This window comes from Bos indicus x Bos taurus, chromosome 10 (genome assembly GCF_003369695.1).
Source record: "Bos indicus x Bos taurus breed Angus x Brahman F1 hybrid chromosome 10, Bos_hybrid_MaternalHap_v2.0, whole genome shotgun sequence".
Lineage (NCBI taxonomy): Eukaryota > Metazoa > Chordata > Mammalia > Artiodactyla > Bovidae > Bos > Bos indicus x Bos taurus.
The window spans coordinates 7300372-7326860 of NC_040085.1; the positions used below are offsets into that span (position 1 = coordinate 7300372).

The 26489-nt window shown below is 51.8% G+C and overlaps 1 protein-coding gene across 3 annotated transcripts in view; it reads left to right on the plus strand.

Moving 5' to 3' along the window:
- SMAD6 (SMAD family member 6) overlaps positions 1-26489 on the plus strand; it is a 77905-nt gene that overhangs the window by 13613 nt on the left and 37803 nt on the right. The window lies entirely within an intron of this gene.

Consider the following 26489-nt stretch of genomic DNA (forward strand, 5'->3'; position numbering starts at 1 on the left):
GAATTTAAGGAGGGGGTCCGGTGGCAGGGGCCTGATGGAGGTCTTGTCGTTGTCCCTCCGCCTTTTCTTTTCCCTGGGCCTCCTACCCCTCAAGGAGAAGACGGCCAGTGTGTTCATCACTGGTGTTCTTGGGGTGAAGAACAGTCTGTATGAATGGGGCCTACGGGTGAGAACCTGTCCAGTGTCTGGCAATCCATGCTTTAACCAGTTGTCTCTTGTGGAAATGATAAAAACCCAGCCCAACTCTCCATCCCGATTTTGAAGGGATCCTTTCCCCCAGCTGCCGAGAGGCAGCAAAATGGATGTGTTTGTTTGCATTGTCTTTGTAGGTTTCTCTTATCCCCACCTCTAGGGAAGGACTGATGTGAAGGGTCAGAAGAGGAGAAAGTGGAGTGGGTAGAACATTCATGAAGTCTGAGCAGTGAGGAGTTTTCCAGAGGTTGTGGTTTCCATGTCTCTCTCTGGGCAGTGGATGCTGAGCTAGGAAGCAGAGAGAACTCTGCTGTAGAGCCTCCTCCCACTCCCAGCATTTAAGTGTTGGCCATAGGGTCTTTCCCATTCTGGGGAAGACGTAGATCAAGCTTTCCTTGAGAAATGACAGGTTAGTGGTGAGCCAGGGGTTTCAAGGGCCAGGAGAGACTCAGGTGTCGAGGTTTGTGGGGCCCTTTGGGAGCAGGGTGTGTAGGGGGCACTCTGAGGACAGCTGGGGCTCATGGCCTGGGTCTGCTGCATTGAGTGACAGCCCATTGGGCTGGAGATGCTTCCAGAGTGGGCATGGCTGGATCTCTGCAAGAAGGCCTCTGTCTGCATCTGAACCATCCTTCCCTGACCCCACCCCCATGTCATAATGGCAACAACAGTCATCGTAGCTATTTATTGAGTGTTTACTTTGGGCCATATCCTGTACTCAGGCCCTTTTATGATCATCAACTCACAACAGTAGGAAAGTGACTTGCCCAGGTCACACAGGAGCAGAGCCATCTGCCACCGTGCCTCTGTGCTCCTGACCACGGCTCTGTCCCCCACTTCTCTGTAAAGACTGGATGTACCTCCAGTGAACATATTCCACGGACTTCTGTCATTGCTCATGTACTCTGTCCTTGACTGAAGGGTCTCTTGATGTTGGCTGCTCAGGGCTGCTTGCTCAGTTCCTATGTCCAGAGCCCTTCCCCATCCATTCCATGTTCTGTCACAACCGCGGGAGAGCACAAGAGTGTGTCTATTTGGAAGACAGGGAAACTGGAAGCCAGAGCAGGAAGTGACTTGCCCATGGGCACAGAGGGGCTCATGACACAGCTGGTACTGCGGCCCGGGTCTTCTGGGCCCCACTTGCCTTCTGGTCTCTGGTCTCTGGTGGCCCCTCTGACTGGGCCGCTTTGTTTTCACCCCTGCCTTTTGACCCTACTTCTTAAAATGTCTTGCCCTGAAAAACCTAACTAGAGCAGCACAAGAAGTTGTTGTTTTAATCCCTTCTTTGCCCTCTCTGCCTGTGTGGATGGAAGCCACATATATTTTGAAGCAAGAGGCTTAAAAGTATTCCTGAATGCATGATTCCATGTCTGTGCCAACCATCAGAGTGTATTTAATTTGGATGGATTGCACTGGTGTCAGTTGCATGGTCGGATGGATAGTTTTTCAGCATCCCTTCCCCTTGTTAATGGTGGAAACTGCGTGTATGGAGGTGCCTTACGGGTTCATGGCATGTTCGCAAACGTCGTCTCTCTTGATCACTGTCATCCCAGAGCTAGCCTGGTGTGCGGCTCAGGCTGGAAGGAGCAGAGCCCAGAGAACCTGCTGGAGGCCCCTCCTTTACCGGGTTCCCGGGAGGGAGCACCCTCTAGAGGCTGGGAGGTCTCTGGAGACCCTGAGGCCGTTCGATCTGGCTGCCTTGGGGCCCAGTGGGCCCGTGTTTGGGGTTCCACCCAGTTATCCCAGAGCGGTCTTTGGTTCTGACTGGTGGGGTAGCGCTGGTGCCCTTTACTGTGGATGAGGATCATGTGGCTCTCGTGAGCAAGTCTGGCACCCAGCGCCTTGGGATTCTTAGGGGCTGAAGGAACTGGGGATGACATTTGGGATTTCCTGTTGGGGGGTGATTGGTCTGAGTTGCGGGTGGTCTCAGTAGGCGAGTAGAGCATTCCCTCCAGTGCGATCATCCAAGCCTGCCTCAGGGATGGCACAGGTCTCCTCCCGCTTGGGGGTCTCACGGTTCAGCTTTCCCAGCTTACTCGTGCCGTGGGGACCCCAGGACCAATGGGGTTGGCACTGCCTCTGCATGCTGGGAGCATGCAGAGTTGGGGCTTTGGGTGGCTGTCACCCTGGAGGATAGGCTCAGGCAGAGAGGCCCTGCAGGATGAGAAGAATGGCCAGAGAGGTCTCAGTGGATGGTAAACCAAGACTCATCCTATAAAGATGGGTGCAAAGGGCAGGGCGGGAGGTGAGGTGGGAAAGGTGAGGGCTCCAAGTGGGCAGAACGCGCTGGGCCAGGCCCTAACGTTCAAGGACAGATGATAAGGATGCTGATGCTGACCTTCATTTATTTAACGTTTGACGTTCACAGTTAGCACTTTGCTAACTGCTGGTTGTTCTCTGTCTCGTTGACTCATTACCACAGCCCAGTGACACAGATGTGACCCCCCGTTTCACAGGTGAGGACACTGAGGCTCGCTGCCAGGCCACTGCCCCAAATCCCCAAACCGGAGGTGGCAGGCTTGGGATGGGAGCCTGAGCCGTGTGACTGCCCAGCTCACGCATCGTGTAGGGCCCACCCAGCTTCCCACGGCAGCGATCCCAGCCTCCTCCCCCAGCCACACCTGGCCAGGTAGAGTGAGCCACCTGTGTGGCTCACTCTAGAGTGAGTCTAGAGTGAGTCAGCCTCTCACTCTAGAGTGGGTCAGCCTGTGCTGATTGAAGCACCAGGGACAGGGCTGGGGCCTGGCAAGAGGCAGCTCCCTAATGGGTGAACCTTGCCAACCACCCAGAGACCAGCTCAGCCACCACCACAGTCCCCTCTGTCTCTCTGCATCCCAGGGGGTGCCGCTGCCCCTGAGAGCCTGGCCTCTCTCAGCATCCTGGGACCAGTGTTTCTGGAGCAGGGTGTCTGCAGCCCGGGCCGGAGACCGCCCTTGTTTGCACAATGACAATGCCAGCACCCGGCCCGAGCCTGGCTATTTTTATCCAGCTCCAAGGTCTCTCTGCTTCACTTTCCTGTCCTGTTGTTGAGGCCGCATTAGGGGAACAGGGTGGGGGTTTTGAGGCGCAGTCATAGCTGGGGCATTTGAGGACACATCGGTGGGTGTCGTGGGGGCAGCAGGACACACGTCTGTCTTGGTTCAGCCTTCTGCTGAATGCTTGACACTCTCTCAACTGATCTGTACGTCACCTCCCCATGTTGATACGTGATCCACACCATCGACAACTGAAGCTCATGGGGGCAGGTGACTTCACAAAGATCACCCAGTAAGGGGCCAGAACGTGGAGCTGCCACTGAGTAAAGGACCCTTACACCTAGAGTCTTCAGTGGGATTTAGGAAACACTGAAAGCCTAGATGTCCCTTCTGGCGTGCCTTTAGGTCCTTGACACTCTGGCTTCCTTGCCTGACTGCTGCCCCTTGACTGCCTAAAGCCCCCTCAGGTCATCCTCTTCTTTTCTACAACATCTCCACCCCTTTCCCATTCCCTTGATTTTGATTTAGTTTGGGGAGGAAAGCAAGATTTGCTCTAGTTAAATTCATACTAAAGTGTGAGTGGCTGGTAGGCAACTCTTTTTGGCAACCGAAAAGCAAGATATGTGATAATTCAAAGAAATTGTAAGATAAAGGGCCGCACGGGAATGACCATTCTGAGGGCTGGGTTCTCTGGGCTCTAGGTTAGAAGCACAGAATGAGCAAGCCATAAGGAGCTTTTTTGCCCTGGATGAGGAGGGGCAGCCAGGCCAGAGTCGGTGCTGAGTGAACTCTGGGCGTTGACCAAGGCTTGTGGTGATGCACTGCTTTAGAAGCCAGGCCTGCCTGACTCCAGTGCTTGGGGGCTGGGGTGTGGAGCACTGGTTCTGCAGGAACTAGTGACTCCCCTCTAGGATAGAATATCCCATTCTAGTGCCTACTGGATAACTGTTCAAGTGCTCTATTAAGCACCCACTATACGTGAGTCATGGTGTGAGCTGCCTGTCATGGGCACCAGGCAGTCCTTTGTCTGGTACCTGACTCTGTGTACCAGTATCTCATCTCTTAGAGCATGCTGGTTTCTTAGAGCATGCATCGGTGAGGATGAGCCTCTCATTTTGAAGAGAAGGCCCGGGAAGGAAGAGAGCTATGTAGGACAATGTGGAGAGCTGGAGGTTTAGCTGGATGTGGATGTCTTTCCTCCACCAGTCAGACTGTAAGTGCCTCGAGGGCACAGATCATTCTCTAGGACTTGTGCATTCTGCAGATTGGCAGAACAGAGGCTGCCTGTTCTGGACTCAAAGGCTCAGAAAGGTCAGGAGAGTGGCTGAGGGCCACTCAGCAAGCATACAGCAGGTGGAGCCAGGTGACAGCTCAGATGGGTCCATGCTGCCCGCCCGCCTGCCAGGTGACAGCTCAGATGGGTCCATGCTGCCCGCCCACCTGCCTCCTTTCCTGTCACCGGTCCCGAGGAGGTTCCCCTCTGGGGTCAGTGCTGTCTGATATGTGTCAGTGCCTACAGAAGTCAGTAGGGGAGTTAGTTCACGCAATATCGCGTCCTCTGCTGTTTCTGGGCTTGAGCATGCTCGCCTCAGAGGCCCTGGTCCAGCACAGACCCTGGACCTCCTCATTCTCCAAGGTCCTCAGCTCAGCTCCGTCAGTGTGTGCTGAGCCTCTACAGCAAGGCGGGCTGAAGAGCATGGGCTGCACACCAGCAGGCCCTGGGTTCAAGTCCCGGCTCTGCCATTTCCTAGCTGTAGGACTGGGGGCAGCCATTTAACCACTCTGACCCTCGATTTTCTCACCTATGAAATCAGGGTGGAAAAGACAACGTATCATCTACAGTGAGGATGAAATGAGGTGATGCCAAGTGAGTCAGCCAAGGCTTGGCATACATGTGGTAGGTATGGCTGTTACAATGTGCCAGGCACTGTGCTTGGGCTGGAGACACAGACATAAAAATTACATCATCTCTGCCCTCAAGGCGCTCACAAACTGGTGAAGACACAACTAGTAGTCGTGGAAAGTGTTGTCAGAGGCAGTCAAGAGGGAGAAGGGCTTGGTGACTCACTCTTGGTGTGCGAAGTGGCCCGGGAAGACTCTCTGGAGGAGGTGATATCTAAGCTGGGTTTTGCAGGATAAATAGGAGTTTACCAAAGAAACAAGGTTTAGGATTGAGGGATACAGTCCAAGTAGAAGAAATACCAAGTGCAAGGGCCTGGAGGTGTGAAAAACAGTCTGATATTGAGAAACCTAAGGAGGGTAGAGGGTTGGAAAGGAAAGTACCTGATGTTAGTGGGAAATGAGGCATGAGGAGTCAGGGCCTGGGTAATATATATATTTTTAAAAGACTTTCCTCTGTAGTATACCGAGTATACAGATCGGTGTCCAACTTGGTGAATTTTTACCAACCGATGGCACCTGGGTGACAGGCAGGGCCTGGATAGCGTTGTTGTACATGACTGTGCTCAGCCTTCACATGTGACAGTGCTCAGGGCCTGTGGATCTCGGGGGCCATGTGTTGAGTGAGGTTAAGAAGAGAGAGCAGGAGGGCAAGGGGATCTACTTTTAGTTGGAAAGAGGGTTTCCTTTGGCTTTGGAGAGCAGGAAGGATGTGTTACTAGAGTTTGGGGCAGATGGTGACCTGACTAGTTTGCCTTGGACCTAGATCGGAGGTGCCCTTGGGTGTGGCCCACTCCTGCTCTGCCTACCCCCCAGGTCAGGCACCAGCTTGGACATTTGTGGATGGGGACTGGCGCTGAGCTCCTGGGTCAGGACCAGCTTGCCATTTCCAGTTCCCAAATGGCCCCAGACTCCTTGCCTCCTCTTGGGGCGGGGGTGGGATGCACTCCCCTCTGGTTCCAAAATCAGCAGCATTTGGATCTTAACACCATATCTCTGCCACGGGTTCTTTTGCTTGTTTTTATAATTTTTTTTTTTAAAGGTTCTAGAAACTTTTATTTATGGCTGTGCTGAGGCTTTCTCTGGTTGTGACGAACGGGAGCTACTCCCTAGTTGCGGGGAGCAGGCTTCTCCTTGCAGCGGCTTCTTCCGTTGTGGTGCACAGGCTCTGGGGCACACAGGCTTCAGTCGCTGTGGTGCACGGGCTTATGCGCCCCACAGCATGTGGGATCTTCCTGGACCAGGGATCGAAGCTGTGTCCCCGGTACGGGAAGGTGGACTCTTAACCGCTGGACCACCAGGGAGGTCTGTCTGCCATGTTTTCTTCCTGTTATAGCTTTGATCTACAAAAGAAAAAAAAAAAGGCTTTGTTTCCTCCCTAAAGCTTCCCAGGTATCTCACAGAGGAACCCATTCTTCCTGGGCTGGTCGTTTGGGGTTAGAAGAGAAGCAGTGAGGGGGTCGAGGCTGGAGCAACAGAGATGATGCCAGCTGTCCTGGGAGGACCAGGCCGCGTGAGGAGGCCTGGCCAGCATCATTTGCCAAGAAGTGCGTGGGGGTGGTGAGCAGTGCGCCTCTGTGGGTCCCAGGCTTGGCCTTGCCCTTTACCCTTTGCCCTGTGGTGTGAGCTCTTGTAAGCTCCTCTCAGTTTGCTCCCTATACATTGGGTCCATTGGACCACTGATCTCAAGGGCTCCCTGGTACCAGCTCCTGGACCTTGAGGGGTTGTGCAGAGCTGGGACTTCTGGCCTGCAGCATCTTAGCTTCTCATCATTGTCTCATCAGAGTAAAACTACGGCCTGGAACAAGGCCACGCAGAAGGAGATGGTTGGTGTCCTGGACTCCCCACCACTCACCACCCTGGCAATCCTAGTCCCAGAGTATGAAAACTTGGGAACTAGAGTTGGGGGTACACTTAATCCGCGATGAATCCAAGGCCCAGAGAAGGCAACTGATTCACCAGAAATCACACAGCTTTTACACCCTCCAGGGTCCCTGACAAAGGACCCCAGGGCTGGCGTGTTTCCTGACTGTAGGCTTTGGGATGACGAGTCAGTGTATTGAATGCATATTAAGAGCCTGCTGCATGCTGGTGCCGGAGAAGGCAATGGAACCCCACTCCAGTACTCTTGCCTGGAAAATCCCATGGACGGAGGAGTCTGGTGGGCTGCAGTCCATGGGGTCGCGAAGAGTCGGACACAACTGAGCAACTTCACTTTCACTTTTCACTTTCATGCATTGGAGAAGGAAATGGCAACCCACTCCAGTGTTCTTGCCTGGAGAATCCCAGGGACGGCGGAGCCTGGTGAGCTGCCGTCTGTCGGGTCTCGCAGAGTTGGACACGACGGAAGTGACTTAGCAGCAGCAGCAGCAGCATGCCGGTGCAGGTGCTCAAAGTGAAGAAAGCCAGGACTTTTCCCGTAGGAGCTGATGGTGTAGAAGGAGAGGCAGATAGCAAGCAGAGAATGGTGAGTGGTGCTAAGCGCTGTGGAGATGTGGACAAGCCTTCGTACCAGCACACAAACAAGAACAGGGGACTCTCTTGGGGTGGGAATGAGGTGTTCAGGGAAAGCTTCAAGGAGAGAGTGATTCTGAGCTGGGCTTTGTAGGATGACTCAGTGTTCGCCAGGAGGACGATAGGATGGAGACAGCCTGTCAGAAGGAATGAAGAGCTTGTGCAGAAGCAGAGGGATATGCAAATAGCATTGTGTGTTCTGAGTTTATTTGTGGTGGAAGGTTAATACATGAGAGATGGGGAATAGGGTAAGTTGAATCCAAAGATGTCCTGAATCTGGAAGAATGGCTGGAACAGAGGGGTAGTAGTTACTGGGGCTGGGGGACCTCTGGCGTATACTTGGAACTGAAGGGGCTCTGGAGCTTGCCTAGCATCCAGCACAGGTCCTAGCCAATAGCCAGAGGTCATTGGCTTAATGACATGAATGAATTGACATGAATGGTCATGGCATAAAGGGATGAATGAATGAATGGATTTTTGCCTGGGACAAAGAGAAAAGAGAGAGAAGACATAAAAATAAAGACAGATCGTAACACATTTAATAATCACATTTATGCATCCCAACAGGTCTATGAAGTAGCTACTTATGAGCCAAATTAAAGGACAAGTAACTGTGGCTCAGAGAGATTAACCAACTTCCGAAGGTTACCCAGCTAGAAAGCAGTGGACCTGGGATCAGACCCAGGCGGTCCAGCCCCTTTTGGGTTCCTTGGAGTCTGGCATGGTGTCCTCTCTGCCCCCTGAAAGATATAGGACTCCTCTGGTTGTTGCTCTTCTGGGGCTTCTGTATTCCTGGGTCTCTGAGGTTCAACGTGAACAGCTGTCATCGGGTTTTAGAGAGCCTCTGCTCGTCAATGGTTGCTGGATGAGTACCTGAGTACATCAGAGACGGCGAGTAGTTGAGCTTGTGAGTGGAGGCCGCTGGGCTGAGGGGGAGCCCTGTGGCCGTCCGTCCAGCGCTGTGTGCCTCTGAGCTGGAGGCAGATGGCCCCTGCCCCTCACTCCGCCTCTGGTGGCCTGTGTCGCCGGGGGAACCGGCAGGTTTTCTGAGGAGACCTGAAATTCTAGAAAACACACTTGGTTGCATCCAGCCTAATCACAACCATCTGTCTGCCGGGCCGCACGGCTCGCCCTCCTGTCCCCACTGGCACGCTTTCCTCCGGTGTCTGTAACAATCGGGAGCCGTGCTCGAGAGTTTCCTTGTCAGGGTAGAGCGCCTGTTGCCAAGAGCTCCTTCTTTGATGCAGAAAATATATCCTGAAGGTACTTTGTCAGATGTTTTTATATTAAACATTCTCCGTCCATGGCCCTTGGCCGCCATGGGAAGCAGAGATTCATCGCTTTTCCAGTTGTCCTCTGTGGAAAGAATTCCTGGTGTTCACGGGCCCTTTCCCTGTGCCTTTCCCCCACCCCGCAATCAAGGCCTGGCACCCCCAGCTTGAGAAGGTAAAGCCCGGAGGGGACTGGCACCTCTGCAAAGCCGTGGCTGCCCTGGCCCGAGGGAGGGACGCTACCTTCACCCCGTGGTAGAAGTCTCTGGAAAAACAGAGGTCTCAGGTCTGGAGCAGACATCAAAGGCACTGTCCCAGACTGCAAGGTGAATCATCGCCAAGGCTTTAATTGATCTTTAAAAGGCAAGGGGTAGGCTCAGAGATAGCCTGGAAGCCGTTTTCATCTCAGAGTTGTCCAGGGTAGTGCCAGCTCCGGACAGAGCAGGAAGGGCCTGGGCTGCCTGGCCTTCTGGGCCAGGTTAGGGGAGACGGTGGAGAGTGGGCTCGGTCACGCAGTCACACAGCATGAAATCCAGAGGAGAAGGGGCGGGTGGGTGAGGCTGAGCCAGGAGTGCAGCCCTGGGAAGCAGCTGAGTGGGGAGGAGGCTTTGCTGGGGGCAGGCACGGTGAGTAGGTGTGATGGGAGAGGGATGGGGGCAGAGTGTGGCCGGTCTGGCTCCAGCTCCAGTCTGCAACCTCTTGGGGGTGAAATGGGGCACCCGACAAGCCCTAGGCGGGGTCTTCCCCCTCCACCCATCTCTGCCCACAGGCTCCCCAGCCCTGTGTTACATCCTGGCCTTCTTTCCCCTCAGCTGCTGTGTGGTCTTCCACAGACTGCTCGTCTGCTCTGGGCCTCAGGTTCTGCCCTGCTGAGCCGAGGGGTATGCAGGGTCCTCCCGGGGCCATCTGCAGGGTCACAGGAAAAGAGGGGACAGTGTTTGCAAAACAAGGCTGCTTTCAGAGGGCAGAGGTTGGGAATGGGGTTTGGGGGGCTTAGCTGTGAGGGCTGTGCCTGGCACCCAGCTCAGGGCCTGGCATACAAAAGGTGTTGGGATTGTTTTGTGATTCACGGGAGCGCTTCCTCCCCGCCCCCCACTGTCCCCTGAGATGGAACAGATTCCACAGAGAGGCTCTGGCTTCACGTCCTGGGACCCTCAGCTCATGTTGTCTGTCTCAGGTCCAAGGAGACCCTATTTGGGTTGAGGGGAGCCTTGTTTCTGGGACTTCTGCTGTTGTTTGACCTGGGAGAGGGGCCAAGGAGGGCAGAGAGAGTCCAGGTACTTGCAGAGACAGACCTGTCTCCTCTGATCTGGCTGCCCAGCTGTGTCTTTAGCTCCTTGCCCTCTTCCTCGCAGGGCAAAGGTCAGGCAGAGCCCCCAGGGCTTTCTTTGAGTCAAAAGTTAATGTCAAATTTCACCCAAGGGCCAGAAGATCTGGGTCCCAGTCCTGACTCTGTCCAACATCTCCTGGTGGTCTCAACCTGCTTCTACTTGACTCCTCTATCTGTAAGATGGGTCAGTTGGTCTCCCACATTGGTTCTCAACCCTCTTTTGCACATTAGTCTCCTGAAGAGTTTTTGAAAAGCTCAGAGCTCACTCTAGAAATGATTGAGGGACTGTGCAACAGGGTTTTAAAAATTCGCCAGGTGATTCTAATGTGCAACCAGGGCTAAGATCCCAGAGCTCGACAGACCTAGAAGGGATCTGAGGTGCCTGGGCCATCTTCCCCTCAAGTCAGGAGCCTCGATCACTTGTTCACTCCTGGGATGGGCGTGCCTGGCAGCTTTGAGCAGCTGGATCCATTCGTTGGCTGCTCAGCTCTCGTCCCATCAGCTGCCACATGTGATCTGGGGGCCGGCAGTGGGAGAGTCCCAGTGCGTCACGTCTGACCCTCCCTCTGAAAGTCGCCAGGTGCCTGCACGTTGGAATCTCCACACAGCCTGGTGAAGTGGGCATTGTGACCTCCAGTTTTCAGGGGAGATAAATGAGTCTGGGAGATCGTTAATCCGATGCTTAAAGACACTTAGCTAACGGCGAGTGTCACCTCCATGAGGAGGTTCCTGTTGCATCTTCTGCAGGAAAGTGGGCTCTGTGTGGTTGCTCAGGAAAGCTGGAGGCAGCCCCACCTGAGCCCTGAGTCCCTCTCCTTGTTGCCCTCATGCCTCCCTTGGGTCTGAACAGCTTCACTAAAAAATAAAATAAGCCTCTTAGTACTGCCCTGTCCTGCTTCTAGACCTTGGAGTAGGGATGTGGAGTGGGGGGTATGAATGACTGGATGCTCGTAGACCCAAGAGGGCAGAGGTGCAAAGCCCAGGCCTTGGAGCCAGAACAGACCTGCGATTTAAATCACTTAGCCTCCCTTTTACAGGCTCACTTGACTCCACTTGACAAGTAGGCTTTGCAGCCCCTCATGGATGCCACGGAGACCCCACCTATACCATAGGTAGTGAGGCAGCTGGAGCACATTTAGCTTTCTCTAAAGGGTAATTAAATGAATTGGTAACCACATATTAGCAAGAGGGATAGGACTGTGTGAAGCACATACCCAAGGTAGGACCTTCCCAGGAAACCTAGAATCTAATTGGAAAGATTGGGGGGAAAATCACTTCCTAGAGAGGCGGGGAAAATGCTCTTTCCCAAGTGCGCAGTGTAGGCTGAGAGACAGCCGCTGCCCAGGGTCTGCTGGGGGTGTGTCGCCGGGCTGGGGGTGGGGAGGGGCAGCCTGGGCCCAGGGGCGTGCTGCACAACCGCACGGCCATGGGAAGATGCTTGTTCTGGGAAGGGAGCAGTCCTGGAGGGGCAGTAAGAAGTGAGGCCCACGGGGAGGGCCTTGAATGCCAATCATGGAAGTCCACAGTTGTCTCTAGGGTGGGCCATGGTTGCCAACCCCAGAAATACTTTTGATTGATGGGTGGATTGACCATTGCTTTAGAGAAAAGGTTTGTATGGCTCTGTCTTGACTTGGAACATCATTGACTAGTTTTCCTATTTTTGAAATTGTTGCAAATGGAAGGAAACACCGAAGGATCTTCCTTTTTCTTTTTTAATCGGGGTATAATCGGCCTGTAACATTGTGAAACTTCCCCGGTGGTCCAGTGGTTAAGACTCCAGGCTTCCACTGCATGGGGGCATGGGCTCAATCCCCTGGTCAGGGAACTAAGATCCTGCATGCCGCATGGCAGGGTCAAATGAAACATTGTTTTAGTTTTAGGTGTGCAAGGTAGTGATTTGATACATATGTGTATATATTATGAAATGATTATGGCATAAATTCAGTTAGTCCATCGCCTCATAGTGACAAATGATTTTTACTTTTTCTCATGATGAGAACTTTTAAGATTACTCTTGGGAACTTTCAAATATATAATACTGTATTATTAACTGTAGTCACCATGCTGTACCTTACATCTCCAGGACTTATTTATCTAATAGCTGCGAGTTTGGACCTTTTGACCTCCTTTATCCACACTCCCCGACCCATTTCTTTGGTAGCCTCCAGACCTGTGGGCTTTTCCTTATTCCAAAATGGAATGTTTATGAGGCTCACCCATACTGTTGGGAACATCGATGGTCACTCATTCGTTTTGGGTAATAAATACTCTGGGCACAGCCAGGGTTCTGTACTCCTGATGGGTACTACGGCAGTTCCCAGTTTCTGGCTCTTACCTGTGATGTTACGAATAAATATCCTTGGACAGGCCTTCCTGGGGACATAAGGACATGCTTCTCTTGGGTATATACCTGGGAGTGGCCTTGCTGAACTCTCCATCAAATACACTGTCAGCTCTAGTCCACACTCTGCCCGACTGCCATCCAAGACCAGGACACTCAGTCAGTCACTTCTAAGGGGGTTTTCGTTTGTCCCATCCACTTTACAGATGAGACCAGAGAGAGGGCCAGTGCCCGTCCTGGGCCCCACAGCTCCCAGGTGACAGAGCCGGGTCCAGACTTGGGGTCTCCCCACTCTGTGCCCAGGCCTCTGCCCACATAGGGAGAGAGGGTGCTCAGCCCACCACTCAGATAATCTGACTTCAGGGCCCCTTCCCCACCTCCCTGCTTCCCCTTAGGCAGGATTCTGGCCCCATATCCTTTCTGAAGGCCCTGGGCAGTGCACTCTGGGAAAAACAAAAAGGAGAAAAGAGTGAAAGGAAACCAAACATTGGAAAAGAAGTGTGTTTCCAATAAACTGGGCCTTTCACCAGTAGCCAAAACATTACATTCCTGTACCCCGGGAGCAGCCGGTCGGCTCTGCCTCTCCGGGCTGTAAATTTTGCAGGCACTGGGCTGGGACTCTCGCCTTGTCTGGGGACACAGATGGACAGTGTCCTTGGGGGCTTTGGATCCCTGGGCTTGGTGGGGGGACATGTCACATTTTCATTGGGTTGGCTTGGCCCCCGCGGGCCGGGCAGCCGGGCCCTTCTGAGGGAGCAGTGTGAGAGTTACCGTAAGAGATTTTCCTCGCCTGCCCGCCCCCTCTCTTGCTTGGGTGCTTTGATGGGTTGGAGGTGTTTATAGGCTTGATTCATGACCGAGTTACCAGGGTTTTCCACGGAAATAACTTATTAAAGGGGAGGTGCACACAGCGACATTGAAGTCTGGAGAGGGGCGTGTGCATCAAAGGCACCCGCGGCCCCGCCAGGCAGCCCTCCTTGGCCGGGAGCTCCAGACGAGGGCCAGGAGGGGCAGGGAAGGGGCTGGCCTGGGCTGCGGGAAAAACACTTGGACTTAAGCAAATACTCCCCAGACAAACCCAAATTCAAGTCCCTGGAAAAAAAGGGGGGGATGGAGTGAAAGCCTAGCATCCCTGGGCAACCCTCCGTGGGACCCTCCTGCTCAGATGTGGGGACACATGTGAGTGCCCAGATGACGCATGGTACCCGGACTGACTGCTGTCGTGCCTGCACCTCCCATTGGCCCAGGGCTGGTCCTTGGTAGGACATGCTGAGGCTGTGGGCTTCCTGTTGCCTTTTACCAGGAGAAAGGGTGAGAGGGGTAGAGAGAGTTTTCTCATTCTCCCCCTTCCCGATGGTGCCTCTCCTGTGGTTTAACTGCATCTGATTTGTCCTTTGAGGCTCAGTGGAAGCCTGCCTTTTCCAGGAAGACTTCAGGGATTGTGTAGTTCTGAGTGGCTTCTCTCTTTTCTGAACTTCCTGTAGCTTTCATCCCTACAACCCTCTGTTGCTCTGGGTTGATTTTGCACTGATTTTGTCTGCTGTTTCCAGCCACACTGTGAATGCCTTCTGGGTAGGGCCTAGGCCTGCCTCTCAAGGGAAACTGGTGGTGCTGGTGCTTGTCATTGCCCACCTCGTGCAGGAAGATATGGATCGAAGTCATTTCCTGCAACTCAGTTCTAGCTCTTTGGCAGTAATAATAATAGTAGCCATATGAAAAGTAATAATAATGGCTAAACTTTGAGTATAGCAAAACACGTTTGTTCTTCCTTAAGCTCATTCGGTGCCAGTAAGGGGGCTTCTGTTATGACTTTGCTCTCATTTTTCAGATGAGAAAACGGAGGCTCAGATGGGAGAAGCAGTTTGCCCAGGGGTGGCAAACAAGCTAATAAGCGGCAGCACTGAGGTTTGAACACAAATCCACCTGACTTCAGAGCTTGTGTTCTCGGGCAAGTCACTTTACCTCTCTGGGTCAGAGTAACCCCCACATTGATCAAACTGGTTGGAGAAACAAGACAAGCCCTCGTGAGGCTGAATAGGGTTTGTTTGGTTTGATTTAGTAAGATGCAATCTATGTAGTAAAACTGTTTGAAAGTGTACTGTCCTGTGAAATTTGACAGTCATGTAATATTATCATAACCAAGAGACAGAACATTTCCATCACCCCCCAGAAGTTACTTGGTATTTCTTATGGTCAACTCTTACTTCTCTCCCCAGCTGCTGGCAACAACTCATATGTCGCTGTCTTTCTAGTTTTGCCTTTTCCAGAACATTCTACAGATGTAATCGCATTGGAAGTGGCCTTTTGTAACTGTTTCTTTAGCTCAGAATAATGCTTTGAGATTCATTTGTGGTGTTGCATGGATGGATATTTGGATTATTTCCAATGTTTTTGGCTATAAACATTTTGTACTCAGGTTTGAGATTATTGGGTATACGGCTAAAGGTATGTTTAACTTTATAAAGAATTGCCACATGGTTTTCCATAGTTTGTACCATTTTACCATCTCACTAGCAGCAGAAGAGAGTTCCAGTTACTCTTCATCCTCATCAGCTCTTAGTATGGGCAGTTTATTTTTGAATTATTCTAATAGATATATGTGGGCTTCCCTGGTGGCTCAGAGATTAAAGCATCTGCCTGGAATGCAGGAGACCCGGGTTCGATCCCTGGGTCGGGAAGATCCCCTGGAGAAGGAAATGGCAACCCACTCCAGTACTGTTGCCTGGAGAATCCCATGGAGGGAGGAGCCTGGTGGCCTACAGTCCATGGGGTCACAGAGAGTCTTAATTCATATTTTTCCTATTGATGAGTGATGTTGAACTTCTTTTCATGTGCTTATTTGCCATCTATGTCTGTGATATAGTGTCTGTTCAGGTCTTTGCACATTTTTTTAATATTGGGTTGATCACTTTATTATTGAGTTTTGAGAGTTCTTTTATATATTGATTATCAGTCCTTTAAAAGATAAGTATTTTGTAAATGTTTTCTCCCAGTCTGTGGCTTATCGTTTCCTTTTCATAATGGAGTCTTTTAAAGAACAGAAGTTTTTAATTTTTGCTGACATCCAGTTGATTAATTGTTTCTTTTCATGTTTTTGTGCTGTATGAAGAGCTCTGCCAGACCTAAGGTCACAAAGGTTTTCTCCTATGTATTCTTCTAAAAGTTTTACATTTAGGTTTGTAATCAATGTTGGATTAACTTTTGTACAAATTGTGAGAGATAAGCGTCTAGTTTTTTTTTTCTTCTTTTTTTTTTGCCTATGGAGGTGCGATTATTCTAGTACCATTTGAGAAGACTTACCCTTTCTCTTTTGAATTATGTTGGCCTTTTCGTGAAAACTCAGTCGATCATTTATGTCTGTTCTCTTTCTGGACTCCATTCTATTTCACTGTCTATGTGTCTATCCTTTTACCAGTGCCATACTGGCCGGATTATTGTAGCTTCATTGTGAGTTGTTTAAAATTTTTGTTTGTTTTGGCTGTGCTGGATCTTTGTTGTTGCATGTGGGCTTTCTCTGGTTGCAGAGAGCAGGGGCTTACTCGTCAGTGTGGTGCCTGGGCCTCTTGGAGCAGGGGCTTCTCTTGTGACGCATGGGCTCTGGGGCACGCGGGCTTCAGTGGTTACAGCTCTGCAGCTCCGGAGCACAAGCTCAGTAGTTGTGGCCACGGGATCTTCCCGGATCAGGGCTCGAACCCACGTCTCCTGCATTGGCAGGCAGGTTCTTTACCACTTAGCCACCAATGAAGCCCCTTAGTAAGTTCTGAAATTGGGTAGCATGCGTCCTCCCACTTTCTTCTTTTTCAGTGTTCTTTTGGCTATTACAAACGATTGCATTTCTATATTAATTTTAGAATCAGTTGTTGATTTTCTACAAAATCCCACTGGGATTTTGGTTGGAATTGCATTGAATCTATACATCAGTTTGGGCAGAATTGACGGCTTGATATTATTGAGTCTTCCAATCAATGAGTAGGGTATATCTCTCCATATATTTGGGTCTTTGATTTGTCTCATTGGTGTTTTATAGCTTTCAAAATATGGATCATACACTTTATTATTAAATTTATGCCAATTTTGTTCACATTTCTCATTACTATTATAAATTGTAAAGCATTTTCCTATTACTTATTACTAGTATTGAGTTTATGCATTGACCTGGTATGCAGAGAATTTTAATGGCTTTGGTGCTTGGTGCCATGTTGCAGAGGGAGAGTTGCAAAGTGGAGAATTATTTTCTCCTGGGCTCTTCGGAGCATCACCTATGCCCCATGATTTTCCCTGAGATAGTCAAGTGTGAATTTATCCTACCAAGATGCATGTGACACTGAGTTGCCTCAAACTTTGGGCATCAGGGTTCTGTCTATGACATGGAAGGCAGTGGAGAGGACTGAATCAGGCGACCTGGAGAGATCCCTTGCAGTTCTGAGCCTGCTGCTCACTGAAGCCACAGGCTGGGAGCTTTGGAAGAGGACTGAGTCCTTGCTTCAGGGAATCCTGCCCTGACTTCACAGAACGGAGTGGGCAGGGGACTTGCCTGGGGTTGCACAGTAGTTGATGAGTGGACAGGGCTCCTCTTCTCAGACTTGGACGGGGAAAGACAGCCCAGCACGGATATGGGGAGGGAGGGAGAGGCTGGCGAGGCGGCCCTCGCTGCCAGCAGCCAAGAGGCCGCCAGGAGCTGTGACCCTCAGAAGTAGCCAGTTCACGTTTGGCTGTTTTCAGAGTATAAAAGCACCGTGCTTGGAAATGCGGGTTTTGGCTGACCTCGCCTCGAGTGTGGAGTTTAAAGGCCTTTGTAACTCTTTGGTTTGGAACCGGGTCTGGGCACAGAAAAGGGAAAACGCTGGAACCCGTGAGTGTTCATTCCAGTCGCTCTGCCTGTGGGAGACGGAAGCAGCTTCCTCTCGCCTTCATCACTGCAGGCAGCCCCAGATCCTAAAGAGTACCAGCGGGGAGGGATGGGCAGTGGAGGGAATGGGCATCCTCTGCCACAGAGGCCCCTGCCTGGCCTGAATCTAACAGCCCCAGGAGCAGTTAAGCACTTTATCCCCAACAGCTTTAATTTTCATGGCACCTCTCTGAGTTCTCATCCCATTGTACAGATGAGGAAACTGAGGCTCAGAGAGGTTTCACTTAACCTGCCAGCGTCACAGAGTAAAGAAGTTGTGACTCAGACCCAAGTTTTCTCTGAACTCAGAAGCTGGCGTGAGGGGAAAAGCCACTAATGGGCACAAGGTTTCTGCTGGGGTGATGAAGAAGTCCTGGAACCAGATAGTGGTGATGGCTGCATAGCGTTGTGAATGTTCGTAATGGCACTGAATTGTATGTTTAAAACAGTTATAATGGTTAATGGTGATTATGTGTATTTGTGATCTTTCCCCCATCCATGCTGCCTCCCGCATAGCAGACTCCTTGGTGTGTCAGAGAGTGTGGACTTTTGCTGCTGTGCCTTCTGGCTGGTAGGACTGCCCGGAGTCCAGGCAGGAGGGCAGGTGGGGGCTTTGGCCAGTGGCTCGCCATGACTGGGCTGGCCGTTCCATGCCATCCCCTTCTTTAAGAATAGAGAGACACTTAAACCCTGGCGGCATCCCCGAGAAGGTGCTGGGACACTGTCCCAGAGCTCTTGATCCACACAAAAGAGGTGGGACCTGGGTGACCATGGCCTGCCGGCCACCAAAGCCACGCCATAGTCCAGGGCTGGGCTGGAGCCAGAGCCAGAATAGATGGCCTGGTGCCTGCCTGGTTGGCCTCTGATCTCTGTCCCTTGGCACTGCTGAAAGTTATGACTCTTTCCCCCACAAGAGCCTTCCCCTTTGGGAGGAAAATTAGGGAAGGAAGTCAAAACCTTAGAGGCTGACATTTTTTTTAGACACACATAATGAAGGATGTAGGGGGAAATGATGGGAGGTACTTTAGCCAAAACAAACACACGAATAAATAAAAGGGGCTAAATGAAGCAATCTTAATCATTGTTGCACGAGTGAGAATTAGCTCAGGTTGGCTTCTGAGAAGCAGAGCCTGAGATGGGGATTTGGACACGCTCAGCTTACAAGGTGGCGTGTCCTTGGGAGAAGCGAGTGAGGGAAGTGGGATGGAGCAGTAAGGGTGTGGGCTCAACTGGGGTTTAGCCTCAGCCTGTTCCGCGGGGAGCTCTGGGACGGGCACTGCACCTCAGAATTGGGCACACCTGGAGGCAGGGGGTCAGCTTTTTGTTCCCATCTCATTGGCTGCGGGTAGGTGTGCACACAGACACGCATGCACACACACTGGGAGGGACTGTAATTGCCTGACCAGGACAGTTCTTCCAGTAAGGGGCATCTGTGAACCATTAGCAGCCCAAACCTCCCAATAGCTGGGGACTAAGGGAATCTGGGCCAGGCATGTAACAGCATCCTCTCCATAGGTATAGAGGAGTTTATTGTTACTATTCTTGCTACTTTAGCTGTGTGCTTGAAATTTTTCATAGTGAACATTAAAAAAAAAAAAATCTGTTCTGGGACAAGGGTCTGAGAAGAAAGGAAGAAAAGGGTAACGTTCCCCCAGTGAGTACTGGCTTTATGCCAAGCATATCACTGCCTTCTTTCACCTGGGTTAATTCCCTGATGCACTTGGAGAAGTTGACTTGGGACATACTTACACTAGAAGTTATTCGTAATTCAAATTTTAAGCAGGCCTCTTGTATTTTACCTGACAGCCCTACCTAGAGCACATGTCTTGTAAGTGGTGGAGCTAAGATTCATCCTCATATGGGACAGACACCAAAGCTTATGTGTTTCAGCCTGGATGGGTACAGCACTAACGAGGATTTTGGAGGCAGTATCTTGCTAGGGCGTCAAAAAGGTCTTCCCTGGGACCTCCCTGGTGGTCCAGTGATTCAGACTCTGTGCTGCCAATGCAGGGGGCTTGGGTTCGATCCTGGGTTGGGGAACTAAGATTCCAAATGCCACGAAGCATGGCCAAGAGATTTTTTAAAAAGAGAGGTCTTGCCCGACAGCAGAGCCCAGTTAGAATCAATCTGGGCAACTTTGAATAATCTTGATGATGCCTAGGCTGCTTTCATTATTCATGAGTGTGGAAAGGAAGACACAAAGACCGAGAGGGAACCGTGGTCTGGTACCTGGAAAGTACCCAGGGTCCCTGCCCTGGCTTGGGCCCAGGAATGTGCTGGGGTGAGGCAGGGAGTCGGGGCCCCCGTTCATCACCTTCCCAATTCAGCATCCTCCCATGGCTCCCTGCCACCAGCAGGCGGAAGTTCAGCCTGGCACACGGGCCCTGTCCCAGACTGCCAGCATGCTAGGCTCTTTCTCGGCCCCCGAGCCTTTTGCTGCGCCCTTCACTTGGACTGCACTGCCAGGCCGTTTCTGTCCATCGGGCCAGCTCCTCCTATTCCTTCCAAAGATCCAACTCATGTCACTTCCTCTCCGGCGCTTGCCCTGGCCTTCAGGGCAGAGCTGGTCATCCTATCCTTCATTGACTCATGGTGCAGACTCAGTGATAGCAGTTCATGTCTTAGCAGGAATGAGCGAGGGGTCTTCTAGCCCCTCCACTGCTAGCTCGGTACTTCTCCATGTCTGCAGGTCGTGCCTGGCATGGGGAGGAACTTGGTAAGTGGGTACTGAATTGAAGGCAGAAGGAAGGATTTTGATGAGGGAGTGGAGTTCCATCTTTCCTCCCCATCCCACTGTCCCCAGGAAGGCCCCCCTCTCCTGACCCTCCTCGTCTTGGCTGGTCCCTGAGTTCACGTGCCTGGAGCCCGGGCTCCTTGTAGCCTAAAGGTAAACAGGTTTAAATGACTTGAGGGAGGTAAAAAAAAAAAAATGCAAGTGAGCCAGGAAGTTGAGTAGTGCCAGCTCTGGACCTGGGTAGGTGGAAAAAGACCCCGGTGGCAAACCTGGAGCCTTGGAGCCAGGCCCCAGCCAGCCTGGGCTGAGCCTCCGCTGCCCAGAACTCCCCTCTGGATAAACACGGAAGTGAGGCGCACGGCCTCCCCGCTTTTGAGATGGGCTATGGCCCAGAAGGGGGCGGAGGAGCTGGGGAGGAGGATGGGGAGCCAGGACCCCTCTTAGACGAGGGAGCCCTAAGGCACTTGCTCTTTGAGCATGGGAAGAATGGCTCTGAAAAAAATTGTTGCAAAACACACAGAATATACAATTTACCATTTTAACCATTTTTAAGTGTCTTCAGTGGCATCAGATACATTCACGTTGTTACGCTATGCATCTCCATCCATCCATAGACTGTCTCACAAAAGGAGAATGGCTGTTTTAAAGTCTTGTGTTAAATTTTGTTGAAAATACACACCTAGATGCTGTTTTCGCATCACCGACTGGGGACATGAATAAAACAGCTGCTGGCGCTTAGGGAGCTCCCTTTCTTGTGGGACAGCTAGGACCAAGGAGCCAAGGGAGGTGGGCTCCGACGCGTGGTGAGGGCACGACGGGATGTGTGTGGTGGGGCGGACGTTGCTGGTCTTGGACTCTGAACTGGATCCTGGGTGATGGGGCACGTGGGCTACTTGTGGATACCCCTGTTCATGTCTTCCCATGAAAACGGCGGGTGGTGGTGCATGAAACGAGTGCCGTGATGACCCAGGAAGCTCAGAAATAAGGAGAAAAATGACTCTTAGCCACAAGTGCCATGCCTGTTCCCCCTGGCCTTCAGGAGCTTGTCTCACGGGTGTATTTTCACACTGTTGCAGTGCAATGGCAAAGAAGAGAACATTTTCTGCCCTCCTCCACCTACTGTCATCTTGGAATCGCTTTTCCAATGGCGCACCCCCTCCCACCCCAGGCTTTGGAATGCTTATGAATAACCCTGCTTACTCCAGGGAGCAGTTCTACTGTTCCCCCTCTGAGGGATGGGGTGGGAGTGGGGTGCTGCTCCATTTGGGGCCAGAGGACAAGCTCGAATGGAGGGGCTGAACTGTAGAAGGAGCAGCCCAGGTGCTTTGGCAGCTTGTGGGGCACCTTCTTTTCTGAGCAAGCTTATGGACGGTGGATGCTGGGACTCTTGATGCAGCATCTTCAGGCCCTTGCATTGCACTCTCAGGCACCCGCCTCTCGGTCCTGTATCACCTGTGGGGAGCTACGGCCCCTATCTAGCTGCACACAGAATCCAGGTGTGGATTGCTCAACCCAGCAGCCTTCCAGGACACTAGAGATGGCTGGGAAATGTGCAGCTTGATGTGTCCATCTTTCTGGGGCTTCGGATCGTCACTCCCAGGGCCTCCAGGGGAAGAGGGCCTCAGCCAGGCTGTCTGTCTCCCAGTGCAGCTCCTTCATCCTCCGCACAGAGGGATGAGGGTCAGGGGTTAGGGGTCTGCAGTGGCATCATTTGGGTTCACTTAAAACACAGACATTTGCTTTTGTTTTTCAGAGAAGCATATAGCTCATTAATGGAAAATGTGGAAAGCATAGAAAAGCTCAAAGAGGTAATCCTCCCCCTCTCAGAGATAACTACTGGGAAAGGTTTTGGCTTATTCTGTTTAAATTGTTTTTCTGTTAAAAAACGTAACTTTGTGTCCTGCCTTTCCCCCCTCAGCACTTTTCCTAAACATTGTTTTTGATGGCTGCTTCTGTTCCAGCCTATGGATCTCCCAAGGCTGAGTCACTCGCTCCTCAGCAGGACACCCGGACTCCCAGGTGTGTGGAGGGCTCTGCTCACAGGGCAGGCAGTGGTTCTTGCTTCTTCCTCTACTGCTCCTCTGGGCTCTGTTGCTCCCTAACTGGGCCTGGCCCAGGGAGGTGGTCACCCTGAGTGAGTGGTGCTAACCACTCCCTCCTTTGTGCTTGGGCAGCCCCAGATACGGATGGCATGCCTTTCTCAGTTCAGTTCAGTTGCTCAGTCGTGTCTGACTCTTTGTGACCCCATGAATAGCAGCAGGCCAGGCCTCCCTGTCCATCACCAACTCCCAGAGTTCACTCAGACTCACGTCCATCGAGTCAGTGATGCCATCCAGCCATCTCATCCTCTGTCATCCCCTTCTCCTCCTGCCCCAGTCCCTCCCAGCATCAGGGTCTTTTCCAATGAGTCAACTCTTTGCATGAGGTGGCCAAAGTACTGGAGTTTCAGCTTTAGCATCATTCCTTCCAAAGAAATCCCAGGGCTGATCTCCTTCAGAATGGACTGGTTGGATCTCTTTGCAGTCCAAGGGACTCCCAAGAGTCTTCTCCAACACCACAGTTCAAAAGCATCAATTCTTCGGCTCTCAACTTTCTTCACAGTCCAACTCTCACATCCATACACGACCACAGGAAAAACCATAGCCTTGACTAGACGGACCTTTGTTGGCAAAGTAATGTCTCTGCTTTTGAATATGCTATCTAGGTTGGTTATAACTTTCTTTCCAAGGAGTAAGCGTCTTTTAATTTCATGGCTGCAGTCACCATCTGCAGTGATTTTGGAGCCCAAAAAAATAAAGTCTGACACTGTTTCCACTGTTTCCCCATCTATTTCCCATGAAGTGATGGGACCGGATGCCATGATCTTAGTTTTCTGAATGTTGAGCTTTAACATTTTTTCACTCTCCACTTTCACTTTCATCAAGAGGCTCTTTAGTTCCTCTTCACTTTCTGCCATAAGGGTGGTGTCATCTGCATATCTGAGGTTGTTGATATTTCTCCCGGCAATCTTGATTCCAGCTTGTGCTTCCTCCAGCCCAGCGTTTCTCATGATGTACTCTGCATAGAAGTTAAATAAGCAGGGTGACAATATACAGCCTTGATGCACTCCTTTTCAGTGCCTGTCTCAGGTCACCTTATTGGAAGCTTTCTCAGGTAACCCCACCTTGGGGTGGCCAATGGGTGCTTGCCCTCCTCTGTCAACTCCCAGGAAGGAGGAGCCTTTGCACACCCTGCCTAGATCGTGTGTGCTTCCAGAGTGGGCATCGACCCTGCCACGTTTAGCCGCTTTTCTTCCTGACTTTAGGGGAAGGCCTTAGTATTCCTGAGCTATGTACTTCAGGGTGGGTTCCTGAACGTTTTGGTTTCTTTGGAAATGAGAGTGGTTACTAAGGTCCTGTTGGCCTGGTTGTGGTGTAAATGAAGAGAGATAATATATGCCAGGTGCCTAGTATCGTCCTGGGGCCTACTGGGTGTTTGGTAAGTGGAGGGGGTTGTTCTGAGTGACCCCGAGAAATTGTGCTGTCCTGCCGTCTCCCCATTTGCCCGCAGGAATGAGCAGCCCTGGCGGAATGGTTGGCCTCGCCTGTGGTTGACTCAGCCGCAGTTGGATGAACTACACCCCTGTTCCCTGTTCTCCTGCCCACGCTCTGGTTGGGGAAACTGAGGCCACCATGAAGTTCCGCCTACACTCGGTGTCTCTTGGCGGATCCCATGAGGGTGGCTTCGGAAACGGCTTTGGAGATTCAGGAACACGCTGGATGCATCAGTTGGTGAGCCAGGGAAATTAGCAGTAACGAGCTCATTTCGATAGCAATGAGCTGAGTCTCCCTCCAGCTGCCAGACATTTATGAGGCTGGCTGGGTGCCGGCGGCCGGAGGCCTCCAATGGCCCTCACCCCTCTGCCTTCCGGCTGGAAAGAATTCGTATTTAAAAAATAACAATAATAAAAAAATGGATCTCCATCTCCTGTGGCCTTCTGGTTCTTTTGGGTCCAGGTGGGGAGATGGTGGATGCCTTTTCCCCGTGAACTCTGTGTGGGGCAGTCAAGACAGGAAAGGGTCCTCTGCAGCCCCAATGCCTGGAGTCTCAGGGGCCTACACAGATGTCTAGCCAGCCCTCTGGGCAGTAACTTTAATCCCAAGAAGGGGACTCAGCCATGATGCTCTCACTGGTTGTCCCTTCCCTAGGGGAAGACTCTGTGGCACCCCCGCTCCATCCCCGCCATGCAGCTGGTGGGTCTCAGGTCATGCCTGGCATTTCTGACCCTCTCCACAGTCGGTGCCCCCTCTGGAACCCCAGCCTTACTTAGGGAAGCCCAGTGGGTTCTTGGGCATGGTATCCTCCGAGCTGCCCACTCAGCCCTCTGTCCCGAGACCTGCCTCTGCTTCTGGCCTTGGGGTGGGGGTGCATTTACTGAGTTCTACCTGAATCCTCAGCCCTGAGATTTGTTTTCTTGGAGCCCCCCCCACCTGGAGATCCTGCATTCCAGAGCTGCTGCCCCTTGATGGTCAGCACGCGGAAGGCCATGCCCTGGCAGCGTGACTTTTCCCTCTGTGGGCCTCAGTTTCCACCTCGGGACGTAACCAGGCTCTGCTCTTCCATGAGTCACCCTGGCTGTAGCAGCTGCCCCGGGAAGGCTGAGCGAATGGGTGGACGCATGCACCAGCCAGAGACCCTGCAGGGCCTACTCCCATGGCATTCTGAGCGTCCCCTGCAGTGAGAATGTAGCAGCTGAGAGTGCCGTTTCTCAGAAGGGTTGGTGGCTCTGCAGTGAGGCAGGTTTTCCCAGCCTCCCACCCCACCCCCTACTCCCAGCCAATGCTGCAGGGTTGACATGGGCTGTGTTCTCTTGGGGTGGCTGGTGGTGGGGCTTAGATGGTGAGCAGGGGGTCTGGCATGGAGTCAGTTTTCGTGTCTGCAAAGTGGGTGTCTTCCTGGAAGGGCTTTGTGTGGCATGGGAGTGATATACAGTGGCTGTGCAGGGATTGTCCATCTAGCTATCAGTGTCACTGACGTCCTCTTTAGGCAAAGACGCCTACAGACATTAGATGGCTTGTTAGTGAAGGAGGCGGCCCAAGCCCCGCCCCAGCAGCATTTCCTCTTTCTTCCTTTTTGAGCATTTAGAAAACAAGAGAAGCACAGAGGAAAAATAGGTTACCCTTAGCTCTACCACCTGAAAGGAAATTATTATCATCTAACTAGCTTGAAATAGTATTTTTCTTGTCATCCTCTTTCTTAGCAAAAAATGGGAAGTATTATAGAAATCTGCTATATAGGTATATGTACATACTGCCAAATGAAAAGAAGGGAGTTATTATTAGCAGCTGAACTGAATTAAAAGTATATATAGCCATTTGTAGTGCTCTGTTTTGCTCTTAGCAATATCGAGAACATTGGCTTAATTCAACATATATTCTGTAGGCTTTCGAATGTCTGCTTAGCGTTTCGTGTCATGGATGTACCATATTTCCTTACTAGTATCCTGGTTGTTGCAGTGATTTTTTTTTTTGTAACTCAGAAGCATGGCCTCCTGGTAAGGGCCCTCGTGCACATGTGCACATCACTGGCTATTCCCTTAGAATAAATTCCTAGAAGTGGGACTGCTAGGTCAAAGGCCACGCACTTTTAAGGTCAGAGTGCTCTCCGGAAAGGCTGTACCCATTCTCTCTCCCAGCAGCCGTGAACGAGAGGGCCCGGATCTTGTAACTCACAACCCTTTGCTCTTTCCAAACCACGAGCCCAGAAAGAGTTGAGGGGGGAGGAAAAAAAACCACCGTGCTGGGAGCGACTTCCTGCCAGAGGAAGGGAGGCACTTGGTAAATAGTCCACTCCCAGTGTTTGAGTGGATGCTCCGCGGCCTGCCTTGGGAGCAGAGGAAAGAGCTGAGACCTGTCCATGTCTCAGGTGGCTTCTCCTCCCCCTGGATGGGGCAGATGCTGACCATCTGAAAGGCCACAGGAGCGTGAGCGCAGGACGTGTGCCTGGGCTGACCCTGGTGTCTGATGCAGGCGCATGGACCAGACCGATGGTGAATGTTTGTTGAATAACAGAAAGCAGCTTGCTACCGGTGGAAGCTGGTGTGAGCTCTTTGAAGTAGGGTTTGAGTCTTGTTCACCGCTGGCTACGCCCCTAGCCTAGAACCATGTCCCTTCTCCATAAACTCTGGCTGGGTGAACGAAGGTTCCCAGGGACAGATGCATCCAAGAACTTGGCAGAGGAATGGTCCAGATCTCCACAAGGGAACCGATGACCCATTGTGTGCCCCATACATCCCCTGCCCTGCTCCTGGGTGCTGGAAAGGGCCGGACAGGGAGTCTGGATGCCAGTTTCATGCCCCCCTCCTGTGTG